Source organism: Pseudopipra pipra, chromosome 19 (assembly GCF_036250125.1).
Source record: "Pseudopipra pipra isolate bDixPip1 chromosome 19, bDixPip1.hap1, whole genome shotgun sequence".
Lineage (NCBI taxonomy): Eukaryota > Metazoa > Chordata > Aves > Passeriformes > Pipridae > Pseudopipra > Pseudopipra pipra.
In genome coordinates this window covers 676,637-693,060 of record NC_087567.1, presented here as the reverse complement: position 1 = coordinate 693,060, position 16,424 = coordinate 676,637, and the positions used below count along the sequence as shown (strand labels likewise).

Sequence of the window (16,424 nt, the reverse complement as noted above, 5' to 3'; positions counted from 1 at the left end):
CTCATTGTCCTTTCAGCACAAGTTCCTTCCCATGGGAGAGGCAAGAGAGGGTGATCCCCTGTCCTTTTTCCTTTCCCTGCCCATGTTTCTGATGCTGCCACTCACAAACTCTAAACACCTACCCCTAAGTAATCAGAGGTTACAGTGCACTGCACCGTCAAGGACCAACAGTCCCTTGAAAGAGACAATTTTAGTCACTTCGTACTGACAGTGTCTCTACATTGTGCAATCTCCCTTACCCTGGATCCCCTCAGCTGCTGCCACCACCTGCTCCCAGTTTCCTCTTAGTGGGCAAACAGCAGAGCCCCGCCTGGGGCCCCGTGCTGGAAGGACTCTTCCTTAGTACCCACCTCTCGCACAGCACATGCACCAACACACCTCCTCAACAATCACCTCAGAGGTCAGCCTTGGCACCTCCTGCACAACAGGCTGCACATGGCACTGTCTCAGACAAGAGAAAAGAAGAAAACAGATGGGTGCAGCCCTCCATTCCTTCCTCCCATTACTGTCCCTTGTGAGCATTGGTGAGCAGAACTTCTGTCAGTGCTGTCAGTGCTGTATCTCAGCGGAGAGCAATGGGAGATGGTTGTTTAGGGGCAAACCTCAGCCTTCAATCACAAAGACCTTAAGAAAGCCACCTAACACCTGGCCAGACTAGTCCTCTCTGACAATGTCTCACAGCATGCATTGACCTGCCACCACAGGCAGGGCCTCTTGGCCTTAGCCTTTGCCTGCCCAAGCCCACCTGTGAGCTGACTGCTCCTCTTGGGTGGCAGTCCCACCTGCAGGCATCTCCAAAGCTTCAGGGGGGGCTGGGTAGAGTCTAGATGGCACACAACATCCATGAGTATCCCTGTTAGCTGGAATGGCTGGTGCAAGCGTTAACTTCTGAGACTCTCTGAAACCCTGCTCTACAGACCCTGCACCATCCTTTGCCTCTCATTGCCTGAACTGAGGAAGCTTGAGGATGTGTCACCAGAATGAAGGAATGCAGCCAGCAAAGCCAGGCAGAGGGAAGAGAGGAGTGAGCCCTGGCCCTACTGGCAAGTGGAACACCTGGAGAGTTTCTTTGATGACTTGTCCAAAAGCGCTGTCTCAAAGGGCACCGGTGTGAAAAGGCAGTCAAGTCACTGAAGAAGCAGCTCTCACATCAAGGGCTATAACTGTGTCTGTTCTGACTTACCACAGCCTTCTTTAGACTGTTTCTTCCTCCAGCCTCCTGCCCCTTTCACTTGCACACAGTTACATGCTCTCTGCTATCTCTCCAGCTCTCACACGTGGCTGAAAATGAAGCAGGCAGCTACGTGAAGACATCATGTGTCTCCTTTCCTCTGCAGTGACAAAGGCCCAAAATAGCCCTGCTCTCCTAAGACTCCTGTTCAGGGTCGTGCCTGTCTGTGGGCATGATTCACTTCCACTAATAGTGCCTGAGACATTCCTGGGAGGGTAGGCTGCCTTCTGTGTCTCAGTGCCATGTGCTGCCGTGGAGGAGCTGGACAACTGTGCTGTGTCCCAAGACAGCAGATGCTATTCTTACCCCAGGGAGACTTGCTCCAGCACAGCTCCATTCCCAGCTGAAAGGTTAAACGTCAGACTGCGGCCCGAGCGTGCTCTCCCTGCTCAGAGTCTGAATCCAGAGTGGCCCCTTTGGAGCCCGTGCAACGGTGCTGTGCCAACCCAGCACCTGGGTTCTCTCCCCTATCTCCTGGGACGTGCTGTCCCACAGGGAACACAGCAGCTGCCCAGGTACTTCCAGCAGTCAGCTGGGGCTCACTGGGGTCGAGGGGGCATCCCCCCTCTTGTAAACCTACCCATGGAAAAGGCGGGCTGGGCTGTAGCTCTGAAAATGCAGCATTTTCCAGACTCCACCCTGGAGTCCCAGCCTGAGTGAGGAAGAAGGAAGAAGGCAGAGGCAGGGCTTGCTCCCAGGTTCGGCAGCGCTGCAGGGGTCATATCCCTTTGCTCAAGCTGTACTTTCCCAGGACTCGCTGAGCGAAGGCTGTAGGGCCGAAGCCGAGAGATCCCTCAAGGGCCACGGCAGGATCTGGGCTGAAGGAGGAGCCCTGGCCAGGCTGGTGGCCGTGACACGGTGCTCATGGAGACCCAGCCCCACCTGCAGCCCGACTGCCCGGGCCCTCTGCAGAGCTCCGGAAAGCCCGTCCCTGCCGGCTCCGGCCCCGGGGCCACCGGACAGAGCACACCCAGACCAGGGCCATCAGCTGGACCCGGGCTGTGCCTGTCGCCTCAGCCCTGGCGCTGCTGCTCTGGCGGCCTCGGCCCCATCAGCTTTACCCTCAGCCTGGGCCTTGTCACCCGACACGGAAGGACAGACAAGTTCCTTCAGGGATCCTGGGCAGAAAGACGATGGAATTATTGCCGGGGGGAGCCGGGGGAGCCTCTCCCGGCCCCACCCGGCCCCTGTCAGTCCCAGGGAGCTCAGCGGGGCAGCCCCGATCTCCCCCTCGGCTCCAGGCCCCACTGCCAGGCGATGGCAGCCTGGAGCCATCGCGGGACCCTCCTCTGGGCAGCTGCTCCTCTGCACAGCAGCCGCTCGGCCTCACTCAGCCGGGGGGCTTTAAACCTGCTGCAACTGCCGGGCCCACGGACTGGGAGCAAATCACAGCACAAGGGTTCAAAGGCAGCCAGGGCGCTCAGCCGGTTTCATCTGCTCCCCGCTGGGACAGAACAAAGTCAGGTGGGATGGGCCAAAGAACATCTGGGAATGTTCCACTCACCAATGCTGGAAGAAAAGACCCTGAGGTGACAGAAGCAGACAGTGCTGCTGTGTTTCTTGGGAAAAGGGGCTTCCAAGCACTTTTACAGGATGGAATGGGATCAAACTTAAAGGCAGATTTGGAAAATTGGAAAAAATATTTGTAATTTTCAGTGGGAAATTTAATGAAGAGAATTAAAGTAATTTGGGAGGATGAAATCAGAGAGAAATGCATGTGGTTTGTCCCTTGAGCCAGGGAGAAAAGCAATTGGGGTCACGAGTTTTTACACACTTAACAATGTCAAGCACTTTCGAAAGTTACTTAGTCATTCAATTCATTATAGTAATCGAATCTAAGTATTGCCAATATTTGTACAAGTATTCTTTATGTGGTGCACTGCTGCTTAATGTTTGCTCCCTTTAGGCAGTGGGTTATCTTAAATATAGCCTACAGTATTTTGAATGGAGCACACTTTGTAGCTCTCTTCTGAAAAAAGGAAAATATTCTTGTAAGGAAGAATAAGGAGAAGAGGAGCCAAAATGACAAGTATGAAGAATATGACTTAGAAAAAGGTATGGATAGAAATTAATTTTATAAGTCACGAAATGAGCAAAGTAAAGTCTGGGTGTGGAAGTATGAAAAAATCTTTTCAAGTGAAAATAAGTTTCATTAAGATACGTGGAGGGTTCTATCACCAGCACCATAACTGCTTAATTTGAAGTTAAAAGGACTTGGAGTTAATATTAAGGAAATATTTGAAGGAGGAAAACTGTATGGTAAAACAGAGTATCTATAATATTGCAGAATCTCCTTTAATCTGTGCTTCTAAGGATCTTTTCTAGATAAGCACCTCTCAAGGACTGTGTAGATATGGATGGTATCATATGATCTTCTATAGAAAAATTCAATAACTTTTTTGCGACTGAAACTGTGATGGGCATCATATCTATTTTTATGTTTACATTTCATAGTCAATTACTGATCCTGCTATAACGTCTGAGAAGGTTTTGCCTCATAATGCCCAAATTTGTGTAGGCATGTTAATATAAAATCATAGAATTCCACAGTGGTTTGGTTTGGAAGGGACCTTAAAGATCATCCAGTTTCACCCCTGCCATGGGCAGGGACACCTTCCACTAGACCAAGTTGCTCCAAGCCCTGTCCAAGCTTCCCTGGGCAATCTGTGCCAGGGCCTCGCCACTCTCACAGGCAAGAATTTCTTTTTAATATCCAATCTAAGACTACTCTCTGTCAGTTTGAAGCCATTCCCCCTTGTCCTATCACTACAATTTCTGATGAAAAATCCCTCTCTTGCTTCCTAGAAATATTAATTTCTAATATCTGAAATATGGCTTTTATCTATTAAAAGCTTCTTTTCCAGTTGTAAAGAGTTCTCATTTTAGAGTTCTGTTTATTTGCCTGAACATCACATTACTTTGGGGAATACATTTTAAGTGATATTAGAAATTGATTTTTCCAAATTGATAAATAAATAATGTTCCTTTAATTTAAGAAACACTGTAAATGCCCATTTTAAAAGAGAACTCTTGTTTTTATTGGCCTATTATGATACTTTTTTTTCAGAATTCTTTAACTGGTAAAAAAACCCCTCTAATGGTACAATATGAACTCTAGTGATATGCCAGCTTCAGACATATCACAAGTAGCTAGAACATAGAGAAAAACCAGCAATATCAGGTTTTCTTTCATGCTGAACTAACAGTAATATTCACCTGGGGAGGCCATAAATTATGATATATTTCTGAGATCCAAATAGCATTGCCAGGGGAGAGAAAGCAAACATTCCTTCCTCTGGGATACCTATTGCCATACCTAGAGGATGACAGCCTCTGGCATTGACACTGTCTGCGGGGTTGGGCTGCCTGGCAGCTGCTGAGAGCTGACTGACTCCAGGGGAAACACAGCTCCAAAGTGGCCATAAAGGACTATCTCAGAGAGAAAGTTTAAAATAGATGCAGTGCCTGTGTTCCAACAGAGCACACATCTCAGACTTGCGAACTCCTGTGCTAGAGGGGCATCTGCATCTCCTGAGCTGACCATTCCGGTTACACAGTATTTTGAAAATATTCTGTATTAAAGGAAAAAAACTTCTTGACAAAGAGGTTGAGGAAGTAAACTCAACAGTTGAATTCACTATGAATTTACCAATGAACCTGCCATAGAACCAGGAAAAGGGCATACACAGAGGTCCTTCATTTCTTTTTCCTGTTCTACATGTATTAGTTCTTTTGAATTCAGAGTTTTTACACAGATAGGACTGAGGACACCATACACACATCAGGGCACTAACGGGTGAAACTCAGTCTTTGCAGTGCAGTCATGACACAGCTCTGCTCTGAGACCTTGCACCCTGAGAGTGCACTTCTCAGGGAGCAAGGGCACTTTGAGGGACCCGAGGAACTGATTTTGGAGGAATGCAATGCCTGTGTTGCTCAGCTAACAGTGATGAAGTGAAGTTGGCACTGCATCTTTGGCTGCAGCAGATTTGGGGTATGTTTTCTCAGGCTATGGTCCTGATGAAGATGTAAAAAATGTCCCCTCCTCCTTTGGACAAGGCATTCACTTCTGTTTTGGGATAAACTCAAATATTTCCAAGTACTTTATGATAAGCACATGGAGAGAAAGGTCTGTCCCAGGTAGACTTTAGTAGGGTGAGTAGGACAGGACAGGAGATGTAAGCACTTGTCTCCTCAGGACAGGAGATGTAAGCACTGTTAGAATCTGCAGCTGCTGATCTCTTACATGGGCCACCACTCCTTGGCACCTTGGCTGTGGGTTGTCTTCTGCTGGAGCTGTTCTGCTTTACACAACTGATTTGCCCTTCAGGAAGAGCAGGGATTTGTATCCTCCCCTTGGTATCTAGGATGGATGCAGAGAGCAATCAAAGAAATGTTTAGACTGACCACCAAGGAAATCTATCTGCTGATGTTACACGGGAAGCTGTGGTGGAGTCTCTTAAGTGACAGGAGCCTTAGTGGTTGGAAAGACAATTCCCTTGAAAATATTCTACTTGTAGTATAAATATGTCCTGCAGATTAACTATAGCACCATCTGCCTTGGCACCTGGGAGATCTTTCTGCAGTTCAATCACTATTTTTACTTCCTCAAATATGTGGCTTCATATGCAAATTTGGCTGAAGTGCAAAAAACATGTAAGTTTGTAACAGTCAGAGGTCAGAACAAAGGGAATTGAACTGCATATGTGGATATTTGCTTTCTCTGGGTTAGTCTTAGTCAGTGGAGGATCACAGTAACATTCCATGTGCTCAGAGAACACTTCATGGGTTCAAAAAGTGCTTGGACAAATTCAGCAGTTAAAATTCACCATGAGCTGTTAAATACCCAGTCATTGCATTCTGCCCAGGGACTCCATAAACACAAATTACTGGAAGTTGGGAGAGTCTGGGAGAAGTGCCATTCTATCTGGATGCTCCTTCCTGGCCATCACTTTCAAAGACAGAAAGTTTGGCTACGTGGACCTTTGATCTCACAAGCACAGCCTATTTTAGATTATGATACAGTTTCCTGCAGGGGTTAATACTATGCTTCTTCCTTACTTTTTTTCATTCCCCTTCCTTCCTCATTTTACAGTTACTTGCTGCTTCAATTACCTTTTTCTCCCCAGCTATCTTCCAGCCTGCCCCTCCCACTCACCTGCTCTGTAATAGGAGCCCCTCAGCTCCTTTGGTGGGGGATTGAAAGGGCATCCCAAGGGTCATCTCCTTGGACTGAATCTCCTATTCCAAGCTTTTCCGCTGTGGCTGTGGACACAGGAAGAGTGTGTGTAATGTGCACCTGTGGTTCACATTTGAAAGCTGCCCATCCTCTAATCCCACATTATGGGGTTTATTTGCCTCTCATGTTCAGTTAACTCATTCTGAGGACTTCCAAGAATACCAGTCTGTGGAAAGTTCCTTAGGAAACAAATGTAACATTAAAATTACCCCTGGGACAGGAGCATTCACTTTCCTTAACTTGTAGTGAGGGTAAATCACAGCTGCATTAAGATCTGCAGAAATTAATTTCTGAATAGAGCAGAAGGGGCAGGGGACAGCAAGGCCATTACAGCCCCTCCATGGCCAGCCTGTGACATCAGCGTGTCTTCACAGGTGCTCACACTTAGACCCGGAAATTTTTGCTTACATTTGCCATGGTAAAGAATGAATGGTCCACACTGCTTTTCAACCTGCAGCTTTTGTCTCATTAGTTATGGTCCTCAGTAGTTTTTCCTAGGAAATCATCTATTGCTTCCAGCAATTCTCTCAGCCCATTCCTTCAGCCACATTTATCATTTAACGTTAGTTCAGTGGCAAATTTCCCAACCAAATGTCACATCAAAATTAGGGACTGAGCACATTCTGCACATAATATTGAAAGCATGCACCTTAATGGTGCAACACTGAATTGATAAATAACCTTTTAACGTGGAAAATGTGCTCTTACCATCTCTGGGGTTCAGTGTCCAGCCACATCCTAGCAGAACTACAGGGATGAGCAGTGTTGCTACAGAGGGTTGTTTCTGCTTGCCCTGTGCTAACATTCCCAGCATCTCTCATTTTACACAGAGGCAGCAGAAAAGCTGCTGCAGCAGGAGCTGAGTGTTCCCTGTCAGAACGTCCATCACAGGCTGCAGAGCAAACTGACCTCTCTAGGCAGGCCCTACCCTAACAACAACATGGCCAACAACACCACTTGAGAGAAAGCCCTGCAAGGATTTGTGATCCTTTTTTTGGCAGTGGGGAAATCATGACCAAGTCAGGAAACTTCAGACTCCTTCCTACATCATTGCGCTTTCTGGAAGAATCGTAAGTGTAGTTCTAACCCACATGATTTTTGTATTTCCCAGGAAAGGGTCTGTCACTAGCCCAGCCTCTGCTGTTTTGGGGTGATGGTGTTGGGGTTTTTTTTACAAAAAAAATGCTATATGTTAATGTCCTGATTCTGGAATTGAAATATTGCCATTTATTTTGGGGGGATACTACTCTACTCTGTATGAGTTACAGAGTCTGGCAAGAAAAAACATTATACCAGAAAGTGATTTTCCATAGCTAGTTCTCACCTTGCCATACATGTTTTTAAGGCAGAATCAAGGCACTGAACTAAATAATTTTTTTCTTTCCCTAAAATATAAGGGCACTGTTACTAAATACTAATTTCCCAGTAGAAGTGAATTTAGGCAATCTTTGATGAAATCACATCCTTTTCTGAAACATTCCTGCAAATAGTAAGTGATAAGCAGGGGAAGGACTTGGCAATGACTGCCCTTCACTATTCTGGACATAATGCCAAACAGTTTAGCAGACATCGGAAAAGTGAAAGAGATGATACCGGTATCTCAGCATCCTAAAGAGAAAGAGCCTGCAGAAAGAAAAGCAGGAAAAGAAATCAGTACAATTGCTCCTCCAACTGAATAATTTCTTCCCTGCTGCCTGTGCTCTCAGAAATTTGAAGCTGTTGTGAGGTCTCCATATGGTTTGGAAAAGACCTCTAACATCATTCCATTCAACCTTTACTCCAGCATTGCCAAGTCTGCCACTAAATCATGTCCCCACAAATCTTTTAATCCCTCTAGGATGGGAACTCCACCCCTGCCCTGGGCAGCTGTGCCAGGGCTGGACAACCCTTTCAGGTGAAGAAATTTTCCCCAATATCCAACCTAAACTTCCCCTAGCACAACTTGAGGCCATTCCCTCTCCTCCTGTCCCTTGTTCCCCGGGAGTAGAGCCTGACCCCCCCCCCCGCCCCCGGCTTCCCCCTCTGTCAGGGAGTTGCAGAGAGTGAGAAGGTCCCCCCTGAGCCTCCTTTTCTCCAGGCTGAGCCCCCCAGTTCCTTCAACCACTCCTGGTTTGCCAGACCTTTCCCAGCTCTGTTCCCTTCCCTGGACATGCTCCAGCCCCTCAATGAATTTCTTGCAGTGAGGGGCCCAGAACTGCCGCCAGGATTTGAGGTACAGCCCAGAGATTTTTGCAATATACCTGTCTGTGTGTCCACATGACCAGGATTTTTAAATCTGTGGAAGCAAATTCCTCAGGTTAGTTTGCCTACAAATATGAAGATGCCTTCTTGAACTTTGCACGTTCTATCTGGGTTTGCTTTATTTGTTTCTCTCTGGGCAGAAAAGAAGATCAGTGAGACTGAAGAGGAGCATAGAGACTTGCATTCATGCTTCTTTTTCTGGTGTTGCAACTAGACAGGATGTCCTGATCAGCTTGGTCCAGGGTGGAAGGAGGACCTAAGCAGAAGGCCTGAAGGTGGCTGGTTCTGTGCCAATGACATGGAGATACTGGTCTTGGACTTTCTTTCTAACTAGGCAAGTTACAAGGCTGCTCTAAGAAGCAGACCAGAGAGTGAGATTTCCATGGGGCCACAAACTCAAAAGCTTTGATAGTGCTCCACTTTCACACTTCACCAGTGTTCATGAGTTCCCCTCTTTCTCCCCAGAACTCCTCAGCTCATGCTCACTGAACAAAACGGAAGGGAAATCACATTGTAGGGACTTACAGAAAGTGGGATGGGACCTGTTTTCAGCATGCTTGGATGTCATCACATCAGCACTTTGCCCACACCTTATGTCTGTGCAGGACCATCTTTATCCAGGGATTCCTCTGATTCTGCCTCTTCTGGCTGTGCTGTGGTTTGCTTCTAGTTCTACTGGACTCCAGGCCCTGAAACAGAAGAGGCAAAATGTCAGTGGCTGGCAGGATTCATTTCTCTCTTTGTTTTGCATGAGGACATTGCTGCCTCTTTCAACAGATCCTTCTTCCCAAGGACAGGTGTCATCTTGGCTGCCCCATGGTTGGAGAGAGGAAGTTGGCTGGTTTTCTATGGCCTAGGTCATGGAACTGTGAGAACTGTGGATCCATGGAGTCTGGATCTGGTAATTCAAATTAGAGAGTATTCCTCTGCAAGACCCTGGAATGCCCAATAGGCCATGTGACAGCAGTTTATCACTTCAGTGGGACTGATAATCTCTGTGAATTAAAACAAATCCAAAGTTGGTGTGTACCCCAGAGCTTTTTACAAGATCCTTATCTGAGTGTCCATATGATCAAGAATTTTAAATCTATGGAATAAAATTCTTCAAGTTAGTTTGCCCACAAATATGAATTAATATAATATTTATCTTCCAGAAACACCATCTAGAGGAAAAGGGTGAAAGTTTAGTTTTTGTTTTCTCCTTGAAGTTCCCCAACCTTCCCATGTTGGGCTTCCAGCCCTTTTCTATCCATTTTCTCACAGTTTCTTTCTCAGTTTCTGATCCCTCTGGGTCTAGTGCAGAGGGTGAGGGGTTTTACCTTTGAAAGCTGCTCTGACAGCTGATGTTCCATTTGTGTGAACAATGTGCACATAGATGCCAGTGCTGCAGTTTTTTCCGTCCATGCCATTGTTTATTTGGAGTGAAAGAGAAAGTAGGCTTTTCTAAAGAGCAGGGCCCCAAGCCAAGGGTTGTGCAGTGCTGATGCTGATGCTGTTCTGGTGGTCAGGAGCACCGAGGGCTGACTGCAAAGCAACTCACACCATTTCACCTGATACCAGAGATCACACTCAGGAACAGACTTATTTAGCATTAGAAGTGTAGTCTTGATAGTTAAATCTATGTGCTTTATCTGGCCTTCAAAGGAGAAAACAGGTTTGTGAAGTGAGACTTCCCCTTTTGAATACATGTGAAAGACTGTCACTTTTTCCTGTATCCATTAATTTTGTTCTATGTTATAATTTCTACTGATTTCAAAGAATCATAGAATGGTTTGGGTTGGAAGGGACCTTAGAGATCATTTCATTCCATCTCCCCATACCATGGACAGAGACACCTCCCACTGTCCCAGGTTGCTCCAAGCCCCATCCAACCTGACCTTGAACACTTCCAGGGATGGGGCAGCCACAGCTTCTCTGGGCAACCTGTGCCAGGACCTCCTCACCCTCACAGAGAAGAATTTCTTCCCAATATCTAATCTAAACCTACTCTCTGTCAGCATGAAGCCCCTTGTCCTGCCACTCCCTTGTAAATAGTCTCTCTCCATCCTTCTTGCAGGTTCCCTTCAGGTCCTGGAAGGCCACAATCAAGTCGTCCCAAAGCTTCTCTTCTCCAGACTGAACAATCCCAATTCTCCCATCCTTTCCTCTCAGCAGAGCTGCTCCATTCCTCTGATCCTCTTGGTGCCTTCTCTGGACTCTCCCAGCAGCTCCATGTCTTCCCTGTGGGAAGACCTGAGGGGGCAGAGGAGCAGAATCCCCCCCTTCCCTTCTGCCCACGCTGTGGGATCAGCCCAGGGCATGGGAGGTTTCTGGGTCTCAGCACACATTTGTCCAGTGCACTCATCACTGCACTGTAGTTCCCTGGATTTCTCCATAAGCCCTTTCAATACCATGGCATTGCATTACTCACTGGGCAGTCCTGTGATATCTAGATGGATTTTTAAGTAGGAGTTTCCACACTATGTTTGGAAACTATAAGTTCTATAAGTTCCCCTAGATTTTTGGACATCTGTATTTGAGGACTAAGAAGGAAAGAAATCTTTGCAATGAGACTACTAACCTGATGACAAGGGTCTGAAATCAGTTTTGTTATGGGAAAAGCACAAAATCCCAGAAGCGAGAGAGGAATAGCTGCAAATGTAGGAATTTTACAAGGAAGAAGGGGAACATGAGCAGAATTATGGAGATAATGTGCACTACTGGAACATGGTCATGGGACTGTTTAGGAGGAATAGGCAGGGGAAATGAGAAGGATTTATGCTTTATGTCAAAGTGCTCCTTGCTTGTGCAATGCTCCATGTCAGGCTGCAGAACATTCTGTCAGAGATAGGAGGAAAATGAGGGATGTGATGGGGTCTGTCATGGACCACCTGACCAAGACAAAGCAGTGGAGGAGGATTTCTACAACTAGTAGAAAGTCACAAGTCTCCTCTGCCTTAGAGAGGTTTTCAGCCATGTGGACATCTGCTGTGAGGCAACAGCACCAGGCAAGTTGTGCCAGAAATTCTTAGGCAGCGCTAATGTCAACATCCCAATGTAAATACTGGCCAGGCAATGCTGAGTGCTGGCAGTAAGGATGAACTAGTGATAAATATGATCCCAGATGGCAGCTTAGGCTGCAGCAAACACATGGTGAGTGGATGAAGGATCTAGTGGAAAGCTGGGAAGATAAGCGACAGAATTAGCACTCTAGACTTTGTAAGACTGGAATTCATTGCATTCAGGGAACTGCCAGTTAGTACACACATGGCAGCAGCTGTGAAAGAGAATGCCAGGAGAGGAGGTTAGAGTTTAAAGGAAAATTATGAAGAGCACAGGAACAAACTATCTTGTTCTGCAGGAGGATTGGGAATTGGATCTTAGCTAAGTAAAGTTCTTGATGAATTAGAACACAAAAGTATGTAAGAGGTGGAGGCAAGGACTGGCAACAAAATAAGGACTATAAAACATTGTCTGAGTACTTCAAACATTGAGCATAACAGTTCTGCATGGATGATGCAGAAGGGAGTTCAGAGAAAATGTGTGTTTGATGCTGAATATGGGTGACCACCTAGTGAGAGATGATTCAAAAAGCACTTGTATGCAGCACCTTTTCTGTGTCAGTCTTCATTGGCAAAATTTGTCCCTCAACGTCAGCATCTTCCAATAGAGTTTGAGAAAGAAAGGGACAATCAAAGTGGGGAAGTCCTGACCTTGCTTCTTAGTGAAGCTGAACTTTTTAAGAGAAACTGATTGTATTCACATCCATAGGGCTGGGTTGTGACTCATCAAATGTTGCTGAAGGAATTCACCCACATAACTGCAAGGCTTGTGTTTACCGTTGGTGAAAAATGATGACTCCCAGGGAAGGTCCCAGATGAGGGGGGAAAAGGCTGTTGTTACACCCACCTTTAAAAAAGGCAGGAACCTGTACCAGGGAAGCTGTAAGCTGCTCAGTTGCACTTTAGTTATTTGAAAGACAATGTGTCCTCTTGGTATTTATCAGGAAAAGTAATCATGTTTGATCAACCTGTTTGGCTTCTATGATGAAGCAACTGCTACCCTTTATTAGTTCTTTTCTGATAATTGGCAGGCTTTTGCCCGGGTAGTTTTTAATGGTATCATTAAGTGGCCTTTAGTCTACTAAAACTGAACTGCTGTCCTTTGATTCCTTACTTCTACACAATCATATTGAATTTTTGTGGTTATTTTAACCCTTCAAAGGATGCTGTATTATGTGTATTGGCATAGATAATTCTTAAACAGCTTTATTTTCATCTACGTCCACAGCTGTATTCGAACCAGGTAAGTCAACACTGCTTTTCTTTTACACCCTAATTAGTGATTTCACTCAGCACTCACTGACAGTGAGTACTAGAACCCAAAATATCACTTGCCTATTCTGTGTGGAGTAGTTGGAGGCTCCTCTGTGTGTTACATTAGTTGCTTTAGCAGTCTAGTAGCCCCTTTTATTTGCGAGTGTTATTTCTGTCCTGACAGCTTAGCTGCTAAGAAAGGAGGAGTCACTTGGTGAAGGGCCTGAAGCAGCAAACTTGAGGAACCTGAATTCCCTGAAGAGCATGAGCATGGAGAAATTTTTACACAAGACTTCAGTACTGGACATGGCAAGAAAGGAATTCAGCTCCATAATTTCCACCTCTCTTGAGTGCAGCCTGTTTGGTAGGAGGCTACTGTTCAGCCAAAACAGGAAGACAAGGCTATGATCAGTATATGTTCCTGAGTGACTTGTCTTTCTCCAAGGATCTGTGAGTGGCAGCTGAAGGTACAGAGAAATTTGGCAGGTCCCTATTCCTGTATGAAGAATTATTTTGTGAAGGTTACATGATAAATCAGATGCTACATGCTCTCCACATTACTGTATTAACTAGACAAGAATTCAAAATTTCCACATCAGTCCTCTGGTGTGGGCAACTGGGCAACTCTTCTTCCTAATCCATGTGAAAAGATGAACCTTCTGAGATATTCAACTGTCCCCATAACTTGTGTGGTGTTCTCAGGGCTGAGCTCTGGGTTTGGCTTCCAATCTGGGGCCCAAAATGTGCCAGAGCACCCTTGGAGGGTCTCCTACAGCACAGGAAATCACTTGATGCTGTATATTGCACTGAATAACTGACACTGGTTTTCTGCCCTCTTTGCTGTGATATTCACTGAGATATTTTAATGATTGAAATGCAAATGACCAGAAGACAAGTGTGTTTAGACCTGGAGAATCTGAAGAAGTTTAAGTGATTAGTGTAGATCAAGTGTGGATGTGGCACTTGGGGACAAGGTTCAGGGTGGACTTGGCCGTGCTGGACTAATGGTTGGACTGCCCTTTTCCAACCTAAACACTTCTTTGATTCTATGATTCTGTGATTACACCCTTTCCTAGAACTAGACCAGTACTAGATCAGTTAGTTGCTTGCACTATGAGCAACTCTCTTTATCCCACACCATCAATATTACACAAGAATTCCTGCAACTTCCTACTGCCTCTACTGCTCTGGTACAGACAGTCCTGTGTTGTTGGGTGTTTCTGGGACTGTGAATGTGTAAATACACTTATTTTAATGGCACAGCACTGCAAGACTGAGGATTTATCAGAATGTATAGTAGCTGGAACTGTATGTTGAGGTGATGAGTGTGATTGTGTGCACGAGCATGGCAGGGAAAGGTATACTGGTTTTGGGGGAGTTGCAGGTAGAGAGGGGATATGGGAACTACTGGAACTTTATATTTGACTGAGGAAACTCATTATTTATGCAGACAATAAAGGGAGCAAGCAAGCATCAATTTCAAGTAAAAAATGAAAGACAGTCAACAGTGAGAGAGAGCAAAGTTTCTTGAGGAATCACTTTTTAAATGAAATTTGCATAAATACATATATTATCTATGCACATACAAGTATATATTTTGTTTTGATGTGCTAGTGCATACTACCTTCCTCCTCAGGGCTGATCTACAATCTCAGGGATTCCCATAAAGCCTTGATGTTTGTGTACTGAGTGTCCCTTGACTCTATCAAGAAGCCTTGCATGGCAAATGTGGGAGCACCACTGTCCATATCAGGAATTCCTGTTGCCTGGCTAAGGTGAAGGATGAGAGAGGGAATACTCAATCACCTCCTTAAAGCCTTGGAACTTTCCCTGCCTGAATTGTGGCCCAAGTGGAATGGTACCATTGTTGCTGGAGTTTTGGTAACTCCAGTAGAATTGTTACTAGAGTTTTGGAAGCTCCAGTAATTCCTGACCTGGATTGTGGTCAGGATGGAAATTTATGGATGACTAAACCCAAACATCCTGAAGCCCTTTAAACAGTGGTCACAGTGGTCCTAAGTGAGGCCCTTTGGGCTCTCCTGGACTGCAGCATCTCCCTCTGACTGGGGCCTCTCAGAGCTCACAAACTCTCAAGTTTGTGAAAATTGGAGGCCTGATTTTCAAAAAATTCACGAAAGCTGATAACACGGCTGTCAGAGACTGAAACAGTTAATGACTTATACATTCTAAGATTACCAAAAGACTTTTGCAAACTGAAAAGAAGTAGTTTCTCACGCAGCAAAGCCCACTTCTCCCTGAATACTGCCAAGGGACCTTTAGATAGATAAGTGGATGCCATTGTCCAGCTATCCGGGGTGCAGATGCCTGCCTGAGGCTGCAAACTGTATTTCCAGATAAGAGAAGAGGCTAAGAACAGGCAAGTCCTGTAAGGTGGGAGAACCTTTTTTCATGCCAGTGTCCTCCCTTTACATGATAACTGCGCATCCAGCCTGGGCTATGCATCTCAAATGTTGGACCACAATGGACCATGACTGATGCTGACACAGTGGGCAGCTGCAGCTCTCTTAGGAGATGTCAGAGACTCAGTGACATGTCCTATGGCACCATCCATTGTAAAAGTCCCCACCCCAGGGAGGTACAAGGTCTTCCCACCTGAGCTAGAAGTGTATAATAACTCATAACATCTTTGAGTTTTGGGGGGGCTTCCCCCACCCCCAACAGATAAAGACCACCACTTCGACCAACAGACATGGAAGCTGCAACTACCAAGTTTCATTGTTGGATCCAGTGGGTGGTGACTATGTATATCTTTGCACCTTTATGCTTTCTTTCCCTTTCTTTCCCTTATGCATTTCCTTAAGTGTTATCTTTCTGCTTTAATAGTGCTATATTGCTATGCTCTAATGTTGCAATATTGCTATAAATTATTGCTATAGATAACACCCAGAACAGCAAAATAGCTATTTACTTTTGAAACAAAATGGTTCTAAAATAAACCCTACATATATATGTTTACAAACACCAATTATTCAGTGTTATTTCACTCTAATCCATCCCAAGGGATTTATTAACAAGAACCTGGGTTACCCTTCCCTTCTGGAGTGGGTCATAACGCTGGCCTGGACCAATATCCTCCGCTCCTCAAGGTCAACCTTCCTGCAAGTGTAGTTTGAATGTTGCCATCTGGGATTTATAACGAAGTCACTGTTGTAATTGTAGTAAATCCTATTGAATCACATTATAAATGTTAAATTAGTCAACGAGTAAGTGCTGCTAAAACCCTCTAGACATAAACCGTTGACCAGGTCTGGTATTAAGATTGGATTCAGCTGTACCTGGATTCCATCAGGAGTTTAGAAAGCAAGGGAGCCCTTTGTGAGCCTCATGATTCACTTGAAGGATCTTTCTTACCGTTTTACCTTTATCATTTGCATTTCCAGTTGTTGTGTAAATCATT

The 16,424-nt window shown here is 45.4% G+C and overlaps 1 long non-coding RNA gene across 3 annotated transcripts in view; it reads right to left on the bottom strand.

The window, feature by feature from the left end:
• LOC135424399 (uncharacterized) overlaps positions 1-16,424 on the bottom strand; it is a 95,048-nt gene that overhangs the window by 14,425 nt on the left and 64,199 nt on the right. The window contains exons 11-14 of one of the 3 annotated variants that reach the window (XR_010435184.1): positions 9,237-9,400; positions 8,711-8,745; positions 8,064-8,093; positions 6,390-6,496 (exon numbers count right to left, since the gene is read on the bottom strand). This is a non-coding gene — a long non-coding RNA (uncharacterized LOC135424399). The other 2 variants (XR_010435186.1, XR_010435185.1) reach the window with 2 other exon arrangements.